The 13,503-nt window shown below is 42.0% G+C and overlaps 1 protein-coding gene across 8 annotated transcripts in view; it reads right to left on the bottom strand.

The window, feature by feature from the left end:
* CAST (calpastatin) overlaps positions 1-13,503 on the bottom strand; it is a 513,209-nt gene that overhangs the window by 392,677 nt on the left and 107,029 nt on the right. The gene's annotated exons all lie outside the window — the stretch shown is intronic.

Below are 13,503 nucleotides of genomic sequence, written 5' to 3'. Positions count from 1 at the left end.
AGCAAAGGCACAAGCGTTCAGCACCAACCCACAACTGATCAGTATTTGTCTATTCTACCCAGCAGTAGCGTCTGAATTTTTTTTGGTGAAAATACCAGCTTGCACATAACACTTTTCACGTGGCAACACAAGATTTAAGTGTACTGTTGTCAATAGCGGAGCACAGCGCAAATGTGTACTGATCAGCTATCTCACGTGAAGTATGAATACCGATAGAGGCCATGGACTATGTCGCCAAGGCTTCCTGGAATTTGGTACCTTCTGTCTTTTCCACCGGAAGTAGTGTTCATGAAAACCACTGCATGGATCAAAATGGCGAGGGGGATGCTTTGGACAACTGACTATGTCACATGGCAATTAGCTCACACGTGGATATCAAGAAAATAGTTTCCACAGTAACCAATGGCGAAACATGAGATTCGATGACTCTCAATGGATGCATTAGGACATGATCAAATTCGACGAGTTTCCCTGTCTCCATGGTAACCAAGAGGGCCAAAGTAGGGATGGGTCATTTGCCCATGACCTTAGGTTACTGTACCCTTCTCCTCTCTGTCATCCCACATCAGCACAATGTATGCTTACATGCTTAAATTACACAACTCTGGGACTAGGTTGTGAGGTAGATTTTATTGGAGACTGAATAAAGATGGTAACGCCACCTACTCTTTTTGGAAGTGTCATGTTGAAACTACGATTGAGTATCTGCGCTACCACAACTGGAAGTTGGACTATTATTATGTTCAATTTACAATTAAATATGTAACAACGTGCAGAAACTGTGTTTCTGCATTTTCACCACATTTAGGGTGCAAAGTTAGCACTAACAGTCTACTAATGTAAAAAGAACAGATGTCCCAAGAAGTGAAGTGACATTACTTTATTTTTGTGTTCTTGCTACAAACAGCTTCAGCTGCCTGTTCATGATTAGATGTCTTGTCAATTTCAGTTTCCTGCTCTTTAGTGGAGGGCAATCCTCCCTGTTCTGTTTTTGTCATGCCTCTGGAGCATAGCTTGTTTTAAAAGGATAAGGTTTTTCTTTCTTCTGCTGACGTTATGACTCTAAGTAATTGTTTTTTTCCCTCTCCAACCACCACCCTTCTACTCTGTGGTGGTAGCCACTATAGGCTTTGCCAATGCCAGATACTTTTAAAAATGACAGCATCACAAAGCCAATAGTTACAGCCGGCCATGTTAAAGGTATAGAAAACATTGCTTGATTCAAGATGCCCGCTGCATTGTTTAATGCAATATCTCGTCATGATAATCATGTTTTCTATACTTTCAAGATGGCAGCTATGTTACATCCTCATGGTGCAAGGTCAGGACACATCCCAGGCATATTGTTTTCTATACTTCCAAAATTGCCAGTGTTGCATGTCACACAATGACGACTCAATGCATGTCACGTCATGCAACTCGCAACCATTTTTAATGCATGAAAACAATGTTTCTATACTTTTAACATGGCCAGTCATCGCTATTGGCTTTACCAACAGTGGCTCAAGCACAGCTGCACATTAAAGAGGATATGACACATCCTTTAATAAAAGTTTTGTATCTTGGAATGAACTACATTTATCTTCTGTCAATCTTTGAATACACAGCTGCAAAAGAAAACAAACAAACCACCCCATTACTGCCATACTGCCAAGGTCATGTGGATGTGCTGCAGCACCTACCACCCTCTGGCTTACAACGCCAATGTATCGGATGGATTATGTCCAAGGTCAGACTGCCCTACTGGGCATTTAGGTAGTGGCCGATGGGCGGGTCAGACAGGACAGTGTGTGGGCTGCTTTTGGATATTTGTAGGCCTGTTTTATGGTTCCCTGGGTCTGCTTTTACTGCTGATTTCCCTGATATTAAAACAAACATTTCTGCAGTGAGTTCAAATTCATGTGTTGCCATACTGGGCAAAGCACATTTACAGCTTATCGTTATAAGCTCAAAACTGCCCAAACTCGCAAACACAGGCCTCTTTTTTAAGGTAACTGATTCACTCATGGGGGCCATTTTTATTTTGGTGCCCAGGCGTATTTTCTCTTCCAGTCCGACACTGATCATGTCTCATCAAAGTCAATGATAAGATGGTTTGTAAGATACAAACACCAGTGATCTTATGTTTTAAGGGCCAGTGGGATATCTGATTGTTTATTTTAGTGCTAAAAGCTAGCTAATGTTTTGGGGGTTTATGGTACGTATGGTCGGCTGGTCTGTGTATTAGTGATGTTTAAAAGTTGTTGATCTGTGTGTCATTGTTGTGTATGATATGATGGTATGTGTGTTAATGTTGTGTATGATCTGACAATTTGTGTGGTTATACCATTAATCATCTAAAAATGTATTTGTTAATGCTAAGTAGCACCTGGCGATTAGTGTGTTAGCCACAGGTATGAATTGATGGTTTGTGGTTAGTGATGTAAATGATCTGCTGGTTTGTGTTAGTAATATTTATTACCAGACAGTTTGGATGTGTTAGAACTCTATATTAACTATTGTATTCTGTATCAGTTGCTTCTATGCTCTGATGGTTTGCGTTCTAGTGACATGTATGCTTCCATGGTGTGTGCTTCAGTGCTTTGGTGTATCTCATCTCTATATCAGGGCGCTTATTGCGCCCCTCTGAAATTCCTACACGCTTACCTAAGAAGATATTAACTAGATCGATTTATTTAGAGATATGATTGTATTCCTAAACAAATCGATGTATTTAAGTCTGGACTGCCTGTCTAATGTGCCTGCCCCGCCTCGCTCTGAAGCAGGAGACGGAAGCCAACCAGTAAATCAACTTTCTGCAATGTGATGCATGATGTAAGGCTTACATTTCTAAAGCCCTTTCTAGTCTATGGTGGTATCCACTGTAGGCCAGTGACACTGACAATGTCACGGTTTCAGGCTTTGGAATCTGTGTCCCTGTATGAGGCCAGATGTCAGTCATTCACAGGCGTAGATCCGTCCCTTACTCATTTGTCATACAGTAGGCCTGGTGGCAAGCACGTGTGATTTTGCTCTCTGTCCTCTGTAATGGTAAGTGTTACAATGCTAACGTGTTATGTATATTGTTCTGAGACCCTTGGTAATGCTAACCTTCACCACTGTGACACCCCAGGCCCTGGATGCGGGTCGCTGGCCCCTTTATGAGAGGAACTTCTGTATTTGTTTCCCCATTAAATTGATCCCAAAAGCGAGGAGGGTTTTTGTTCCTGTGTCAAAATATTTACTGCTCAAAAATAAAAGAAAGTAAACTGCTTAAATGTGAGTGAGTGCAGTGTATGTTTGAGGGTGTCAAAGTGAGGCAGTTGCAAGGAAGTGCATTTGATGGAGGATAAAAAAGGGGGTGCTGGAGAGGAAAGTGATTGAGTTGAAGATGTGCAGATGGATGAGATGTGCAGAGAAAAAGGGCATACATATCTAGCATAAAGTGCACATAGCTGACGACCAATACTCCTTCTACAGGCCTCAATAATATTTAATTCACAGTCTCACGATCTCAGAATTTAAACATTTCCAATGTTAATTATTGATAACAAATCTTTGTTAACAAAAATTGACAAAGCCATTAGTACCTGCTGGTTTTAGTTGTATGCCAGTTGTTGTGTCATGTATCTGGATGCGATAACATCTCAGAGAGAAACCAAAATACCGGTTGTATGGCACACTAACGAAATCACAGAAATTTATTTCACGTTTTCACATGCTCCCTTTTGGAGAATCCCCACATTTTTCCATCCCACTTAAAGGCCTGCTTCACATATTTCTATATGATTGACTGCAGCCAGGAGCTGTGGGTGCTTCCTGAAGCCTGGTTAGAGAAATTTCTTCTGAAGTCAATGCCACATGCACTGCAAGACACTGAGCAACACACACTTTTAAGGGCCTGAATTTGTGGCACTGTCAATTTGCACATTACAGTAACTGTTGAACACATTAATAAAGATATGTGCCAGTTTTTAAGGTGTTTAATACTTCAAGACTACGCTTTCCCACTGTTTTATAATCCTGGCTTTCTCACTAGATTCATGCGCTTTAAAATGCACCATTTGCCAATCTGTTTTCAATTTATTTTGGGGTAGGATGATCCCTCTCCCTTCCCCTGGCCAAAGATATTCGCTTCGCTAGCTACATAAAAGTCATACTCAACTTTTATGACCCTTCACTTTCAAATGTCACCAGCCGCCAAGGCTCTTTACGTTATCATCAATATGTAGGATATGAACTTTTGCATGTTCACATCTCAGTGATGTGAGTGATTGAAAGGTGTCTATTTCACTGATGTGTCTGCTTGGAGACTGGTATCTTCTTTCCATTATTACAACTTGGGAACTATTCAGACAAAGGTAAGTAAACCTATGACTGAACAAATACCAGAGAGCAAGTATTCAAGGCAGTGAATAACAACAGTCCATGCAAAGGGCTGGAAAAACTTGCTTACATATATATACGGAAAATTAACCAAATGTAACAAAACATGACATGTTTACAATAAGAAACAGGGACCACAATTGTTTCACTACTTTTCCAGCAGCAAATATGAAACAAAGTAGCAGATGGAGGGAAATTAGAGGGACTAACTGGCAAGGCAGCATTCAGTAGTTTATGGTGCCTCAGTAAAAATACGCAGAGAGCCTGCAAGGCATTTATCATTGTTGCAGCAGGTGCAGCAGCACCGGGTCCAAATAGTGTGGAGGGCCCTCTGCACCTCAAATATTGTTGTATTTCATTACCGAAACCTAGAGTGGGGGGGGGGCATTCCCGTGCTTGTATAAGGGCCCATGCCACCCTTGCTACACGAGCTCCCTGTCAAATACAAATAAAAGTGATGCTGATGCAAGCCTCTCTGACAAAATGTACACCTCCTAAGATGGGCTAGTCACATCGCCCGTAAACACAAGCTTATTGTACACTCACAAGAGTGCTACAGGCTCCACACCAATATAAACAGGTATTTAAAAATGCAACCAGAAAAAACTAAAACACAAAGCATGTAAACTTATTGTTATGCATTTTCATAGTCTTCTGTACTAACTGTTATTTCCTCGGGGCTTAAATTGCAGGTGTTCTTATTTTCCAAATTCAGTGTTGTTGAAATTGAAAAAGAGACTTTCAGTTAATCTCTGCTGGCATTCTCTGCTCTGATGCTATGCTCTGTAACTGTTAAACCTGCATTGTAGGTGTTAGTGTAATTAGGTATGGTTGAGCCGGTCAATGGTCTACGTGATGAAAAACGGGGAATCAGATAGCAAAAATGTCACCTTTTAATTCTATTAATGTCCTTTTGGAGTGCACTCCTATTTCTTGAGAAAATGCAGTAGTAGAAAACGTGACGTATGTGATGAAAGACATCCCATTAGCACAAGAATAAGACCGGATCACTGAGCGCATAAAAACATTCCAAGGTGGCACCAATATGCTTTCGAACGCAAGGGGGGCCATCTTGGATTTTGTTTTCTAATAAAGTGAAAGCATTCCAAGACAAGGGCCCATGTTTCTGCATGTGCGCACAAGCATTGTGATTGCACTGGCAATTCACTATTTTTTACACTTTATGGTTCCAAAGTGCGCTACTACCATTTTATAATGGTAAATTAAAAAAACAAAACATTATCTTAAGGCTGCACAAAGAAATAGAAATGAGGCCCAATAGCAGAGCGCAGCTGCAGGCCCACTCCACAGCACTTTCATTAAAAAAAAAAAAAATCTATAAATATATACATGAATAAAAAGTGCAGCACAGGATTCAAAGAGCTGGCGGAGCACAGTGGGTCTTGAACATCAAAACAGAGGGTGGTGATGCCAAGGGAAATGGGGAGTTGGGAGATAGGGAATCCATTGGAGTGCTAAAAAAAAGATGGAAAAATAGTTTTATCATGTCTGGAGTGGAAGGATGCAACTCATCCTATAAAACACATGGTAAATGAGCTATGCTCCAGCGGTGCGCCAAATCAACTCTAGGGAGGGAAACGATTACATCAAAAGCAAGAAACTTAGACAAGGAAGCCATCCAATCATGCAATAGGGGCTGACACATAGGCCTCTCTATGTATTGATTATTCACAAAAGTTCTCCCACAACAAACAGACAAGCATTTACAATGCATCGGGTCTCGCGTTTGCTCATGTTAGAGCTGATCGCGTTGTAAACTCCTAACCCGACTTTTCACCTATCGGGCAAAAGTGCATTTATGTGCATAACCCGAAAAAGTGAAATCAAGTACGTAAAGCGCTCGACTTCTGCCAAGCGAGATCGGGCTCGTAAATTAGAGAAAAAAAAGTCCACGAGCCCGATGGAAAACAGCGAGCCTCGCATGTTTTCTGTACTTGGTCGCTGCGCTGGAGGAGGGCTTGCCACCGGAAAAGGCATGCCATATGCGTGCCTCGACTAATGAAAGCAAGCAGATTTTATTAGGGAAGCCCACCAACCAATAAAAAACACTGATGTGAAGTTGACAGGGCTCCGAGCCCTTTTATAAATACAAAAGAGTCTCCCTGCGAAACGCATGCGCGAGCGCATGCAACGCAGGCTCGACCCTAATAAAGCTGTAGGTGAGACCTAAAAATCTAAAATCTGGTGTGCAAACAAACAGGCATAAAGGGTGACAAGATAAGTGTGACCAGCTGACACTGTCTTGTTAAGCGAGTGGTACAACCTATACAAAAGATGCCCGAGATGCCCAGTGAGTTAGGAGTCACACAGAGATGGTGAAAGAGGTGAGGGGTGATTGAATGTAATTTACCTTTTTTTGTAAATCAGTTCTATCTCTTGTTTACCTCTGTGCTTGTGTCTTATTCTCGACCTTCCTTGTTAATGGCACCAGTTTCATGGCACATCCAGTGAATGTTGCACTCTTGGCACCTCCTGGGCAAACCTATGTGTTACAGCCCCACAGATATGCCAGCTTATGGTTGTGTGTTAGTTTAAAAGACTGCCAAGTAACACAGGCCTTTTAATTAGAACAGAGTCAAACTCTTACTAATGACAGACTGACATTTTCTCATCTTCTATTTTAAGGCCTCTTCCAATGCCAAGAAAATGTGAGTGTAGGTAATCGATGCTGTAAATATAGGTGGTTCGTGAAAGTATACAGTGTCATTTATACCCTCAGCATTAGAGGGGTATAGGAGAGGCAGGCATGACACTGTAATGCAGGGAGTAGAATGGGTTTTAATGACAATGAACAGAAAAAAACATTTTTAAAAATCAGTGTCCTAGACTGACATCTGTTAAAACGAAGGATAGCCTGAAGAGTTCTTTCTATCCAAACACTGTGACCAGGGGACCTCGTTGCGTAGAGGAACTACAGCCCAGACACAGGTTTCTATTTGACATCTCACTCGCCTAAGGATGCACTCTACACATGAGCCATGGACCAAGACATCTGCTTTGGGGGAAAACGCCACATTTGTTCGGAACGACGGCTAATCCTATTGAACAGTAAGCATTAAGGTTGTCCTTACATACACTCTAACCTATACCCAGCTGTATGTCAATACACTGCGTCTCTATTATGGACTATAATAATATTATTTCCAGAATATATATTACCCCAATAAAGTGGAGGTAACTATAGGTAAGCATAGATGTACTATTCTTGACTTCATATCTACGTTGAGATCTAGCTATGTAGGTGTGAAGTTAAGCCGAGTAAATCTTACCTAGATATACCTTTTCATGATATGTTGATGTTCGGAAGGCGATGTAATTGCAGGTAGATAATAACAAAAAAATGATAAAGTGGTAGAATACCCTGATACTAATGTGCATTCTCTCCCTTTATGATGGTTACCGCTAACTAATTTTGCCTTGTGTGCCTAGTGCCACCTATGGCCACTGCTACAGAGAAGGCCTCCTTTTCCATCTACCCAGCTCTCTACGCTCCGCCATGCGCAGTGTGACCTGACACCATGCCAACATCCTCAGTGAGACACCCAGCTTGACTGGTTTTGCTTTAGGCCACCCTCCCAGCGTTCATTGTTATTTTACTACATTTCCCTGCTTTACTATCCCTTGATACGACTTCCGAATCCTAAACTATTGCTCAGCATCCTCTCTAAACCAGTGATGGTATCTTTGTTGTTTACAAGTAAGCGGTGAATCCTTTCCAGCCAGGCAGGCAGTGTTAATTTGCACACGATCCCTAGATGACATACTTGCCTATCCTGCCAGACCAGCAGCAGGCTAGCCACCTGTACACACCCACCTGCCCCAGGGCCAAGTGCCTAGGATCTCTGCACGTCAATGTGAAAACGAGCTTTTCAGCATCCACTTTGAGGACACAGCTCGCTTTTTAAAAACTATTGTTCACGCATCGTTTCAAGAACCATTAAACAGTGGGATGTTTCTGGTTCATCCGCACAAATGTATCACAATTAACTCCCAATCTGCAAAGCTCCAGGAGTAATTTAGCAGTCCTCGAAGAGTTTGAGTATTGAGTATTGAGTATTCCGCCTGTGCCACCTCCATTGCTCATTTAGACCTCTTGAAAATATACCTAGTTTAGTCAAATACACTGACCACAATCTCATAATAGTACCTCGCATTGCGAAACTAATGAAAACTGCTTCATTTCAAATATTACTCTTAAGGAAACTAGAACTGTACATCCAGCAGGCAGACTTCACAACAGCGCTGCAGTCCATAGTTTGCTTCCATCTTGACAGGGCAATTGTTTACTTTAAAGTCACCCACAATCTACTCTGGCGTCAGTAAAAGCCACTCCTGATGTTGCAGCTCATCGCGCCAAAGGGGCTAGAATAGCAGATCAGAAAACCCTAATTCTAAAAGGACTACTTTTATCCCCCTCAAAGCCGTAATTGACTTTAAGATAGCCAACCACAGACATATAACACTACGCATTGGCTTCTTCAGCTATTTGAAAGACAAATTACGCAACGTAGGAGGGGGAAGAACACAAGAGGTAAAACCAGATTCCTACTGGAGATCCTGAAAGCCATGAAGACAGACACTGAAGCAGGCGTTTTCCTGCCAAACCCCAGGAATTTCCAAACAGATTCCAGCAGAACCTAAGACTGATCCTTAATCTGCTATTATTTCTAAAAGCCCTACGAGTCCACCTGTTCAAACTGCAAGTGCTAATCTCGATCCAATACCTGCAATATTGCTACAGTACCTCTTCATTGTCAATGGTTATTGTTCTTTGCGAAAGCACTTTCACAAAAGTACCTTTACTTAATAAATAAATGAATAAATACATCTGCTAATACCCCCAGCTCCTTCTCATACCCTATGGCTTGTATATTGATTTCCCTGTGTATCTAAACACAAACCCAAGAGCCTTCCTTCTGTACACCGTAGAATACACCCTAAGGATTCACGTCATTTTACATTTAACACCCCTCAAACTGGAACACACTCCTCCATAGAGCAGCCACCTCCTTGGGCACCTGCAGCATAGATTTCGAATGACACATTCGTCAACTCAAGGATCTGACGTGTCTCTAACCAACTATCACGCCACCATTGTGTGCATCACGGTTATTATGTGCAAGAAGCTTTAACTGCTGTAAGCGCCTTCTTTTGCTTCACTCAGCACTCGTCTTCCCCCAAACATGACAATGAGCTGAACAGGTTTTTTAAGAATACTTTTAATGTCATTTCTGTACACCAAAGCAAATACACAGACACAGAGTACAGCTAGGCGTGGGTTAGCGGACCTCTGACTGGATCCCTGGATCATCACTCTCAGGTCTTCATGTGCAGCACATGGATCAAAGAGTTTGGGAAGCTATTGGGAGGTCATTCTGAGTACAGATGGACACGAATGGCCAGATACAGGACATGCATTACAGTGACTGGTCCATATATCATTTCCTGACACCATTAACTAATCCTCTAACATTCTAGATACATGCAGACTTCCAGTCATTTGAACTGTGCTCGCCATGCCTCAGGCATTTATAGACATTAATGTAGGTCGACAGTGCCAACCTCCCCCTGACACATGCAGACTACAGAATAACACTTATAAGCAAAACTGACACCCAGTTGTTAAGAGTGGGCGGCTTTTGATGCTCAGCCAGATATTTTTAAGTTGTTGGCAGGATATCAGACACTAAATAGGATGTTGGTTAGGATGAAAATGAAATTGTATCTGCTTTTAATCCTTGCAGTAACCTATTCTCAGACTTGCATAGAAGCATTACTATGAAATGTGAGAATATGTGTAAACGTTTTGCTGAGTACCGGGGCTCCGTGTACACCATGAACCGTAAATCCACCTTAATGAGAACACAGGGATCATCAAGGAATTAGCCAAAGGTTTCTTGACCTGGACATTCTATAGTGTGCTGCCATAGCCAGTGGCACAGACCAGGACTTTGGTAACTTCTGATCCATGGAAGTGACTCCTCTGGACCACTGATATAACCTGTGGGTTTAAAGCTCAAGCAGCATTTCACATAGACTCCCTGACAATGTCTCCTCTGTTTGTTTTAGAATACAACTGAAGCAGGAAATTATCTGTAAAAACTCACGCTTTACGATACGCGCCTTGATCAAACTTAGGGTACCCGCAATGACTAGAACCACAAATTTAATCCAGCAAAACTGAAAATTGATTTTGTAACTGGCAGCATATTTTCCCGTCTTCTCATTACACTATCACGCTTTTATAATATGTATATTTTTGACAGCCTCTATGTCTTGTGACAACAACCATTTGTAGATACTATTTCCCCACCCAGCCATAAGTGACCAACATATAACCAGAGGACAATGAGAATGGTGTTGGAGCATGCTGCTAAAATGCCAGGAATCCCTGCAGCAGTACCAAAAATGTTGCAGGTCCAGTCTGTTTAATTTAATGATGTCGAGTACACGCACTGAAACACCTTGTTGACGTTAAATCTGGTTTTGTTGCCTCAGCCCTGCAACTCCCAGGGTGTGGCCACACCCTTGCATTTCTCATCTCCACAGAAGGTGATTAGCTGTTTTCAAAAGCCCCTGAACCTGCCTTCCACTCCTTCGAATGGAAAACTAAACACTGTTCACACTGCTAGTAAAGGTATGCAATTTATTCATTTATTATATGGTATCATGTTGTCAGCTAATGCCCTTACTTTCCCCCGTTGGAGGCCCCAACAGGAGATAGAAAACTAAGCCAAATACAATCGGAACAACCCCCTGCCCGCTATTTGTTGAAGCCGCACACGTTTGTCTGAATTCATCTGCTGAACATAGTTAATGAGGCATACCACTATTTTTGTCCTTAACAATTACTCTTTGCACACAGTATTACACTGGCAATTTCCATCCAACTCCTAACCGCTCCCTTGTGCTAAAATGGGCAAAATTGCTCTAGGCACCAGTTTTAGCACTTATGTGCAGGTGTAAATGACCTGTTGGGCCGTGATTACAACTGGTTTGCTGATCCTGTTTTAGGGGAAACAAGGATCTACACCTGCAACAGGCCCGGGATGTGCAATCTACATATGCACTTGTTGCACCCTTTAACCATCAGCATACGGGATCTTGGCTAGGTAAAACATGATGAGAGCTTTTAGGGCAACAAGTGCAAAGTTCGGATTCGTGTGAATCTGAGCAACCATGGACCATGTGTGTGTGGCATTCTCCATTTTGAAGTCTACAACTTGGAACTGGGTGCAAATTTGCATCCATTATATGCAGCACCCCACACAATCGCTATTAGTCGAATGCACATAATTTAGGCCTGCAGTTTTTCTCTACAGTTATAACTGGTTCTATGTCTTTTAGCATGCTTTAGACTCTGCAGAGATCCAAGCAAGAAAGCCTTTCTATTGTAATGTTTTTAGGAACTTTCTGCACATTTCCAGAATTGAGTCATGTAGAGACTCTAGTTTTCGAGTATCTTCTCAGAACTGATTACGTGCTGTTTTTTCTTTTATTGCGGGACAACCTGAGGAGTAACAGGACGATGTAACAGCCTCATCTATACCCTTAATTTAAGGGATGTTCAGCCTGAACGCTATAAGTTAAAAAATATTCTTCTTGCTGCCAAATTAAAGGTACAAACTTTGAGCTAATTGATGATGGAGACAAGGCTGTCCTCAGAGGTTTCTGTCTAGCACTTACTGTCTGCCAATTTCACTGTAGAGGTCGTATTGAGCGCATCTAGAGTCACAAACCTGAGGCCCCTCAGTATCTCTGAAATCTCTTCTATTGTGCCTTCCTTATGATCCTTCATTCAGTTTTCCCAAACCACCATTTTGATCTTCAGTGCAAATCCGCATATTGGTGTACTCAAAATATGGTTGCTGTGTCTTTCCATTCCTCACTTTCTATAAGTCCACATCATCATGTCACATACTACGTCAATACATGCCTGCTCATCACACATAGCTTCATTCTGAAAGGTGAAAGGTGGCAAATTAATCTTGGAGGGAAATTATTTTGTCTGTTGCAGAAAACATGGAGAAGAAGCCAGGATTGGAAAACTAAAATGGGTTCACTAAGAGACTTGAAGGTCTCATTCACTGGTTGTCAGGCACTGCTGAATGGATCACTTCATGTGGTGCACTAATCTGGCAAGGCAAGCAGTACTCTTAATGTGTGTAGAGTACTCACTGCACAGTAATAAGAGGGATTCTGCCGAGAACGATGCCCACACCTCTCTACATGAGATTGTCTTGTAGAAGACGATGACTGGTCCTTGGTCTGGAGAAGATGCAGGGTTACCCTAGATAGTACGTCAAGATCAGTCCTGAGAAGGTCTTAGTCCAGTTTCCAGTATTCTAGTAGGGGTGCTTTGAAGTTTACTGATGCCCTCTGAAGGACTGTTTAGCTCAGAGGTAGAGATGCGTGTGTCTATGTTCTCTCATGTATGCTTTGTTTACATTTTCCAAATCAGAGTTCTTGTGAGGAGTTGTTCTGTAAGGGTTGGTGCCTTCCACCAAAACGTCAAAAATGACTACTAAGTCAGGGAAATAGACATGAAAGAGGGGGACAGAACGTCTATAGGGGGATCCTCTTCGCTCCCAGCTCAAATTTCCACCTTTGTCAAGAACTAATAGACCAGTAGAAAGGGAAGGTGGTTTTCAGCCGTAGCAGCCCAGTGAAAGCACCCTGAAACACAATCCCCTTAAACAGCTAGCCTTAGCCGCAGTACATTATTAAAAGAAATATAGCAAGGACCATGGGGTGCCAAAACAAGGCAGAAGAAGCTCTACATACAAGAAAGGCTTATGTTTCTCCCGCTTTATAGATGCACAAAAAAAGCACAGAGCTGTAGACACAGAAGAGAGGGCTTACTGTCCATGCAGTGCCTTTAAGAGAAATATAATGTACACTTTGCAAATTACTAGAAAGTAAAAATCGAACCTCAGCCAGCTTATAGGTACGCGACAGGAGATGTTTACATACAGTCACAGTGTCTGCGTCACACGGCTCGATTCTTTGCAGAGTATGGCATTCAGTGTAGGTTCTAACGCATCCAAATTTAAATATCACAGAATATGTTATTACAAGTCATGTATTCATGCGATACTGATCTGCATATGTCACAAG

Source organism: Pleurodeles waltl, chromosome 1_1 (assembly GCF_031143425.1).
Source record: "Pleurodeles waltl isolate 20211129_DDA chromosome 1_1, aPleWal1.hap1.20221129, whole genome shotgun sequence".
Taxonomy (NCBI): domain Eukaryota; kingdom Metazoa; phylum Chordata; class Amphibia; order Caudata; family Salamandridae; genus Pleurodeles; species Pleurodeles waltl.
The sequence above is the reverse complement of the archived record's forward strand: the minus strand, read 5'-3'. Positions and strand labels throughout refer to the sequence as shown.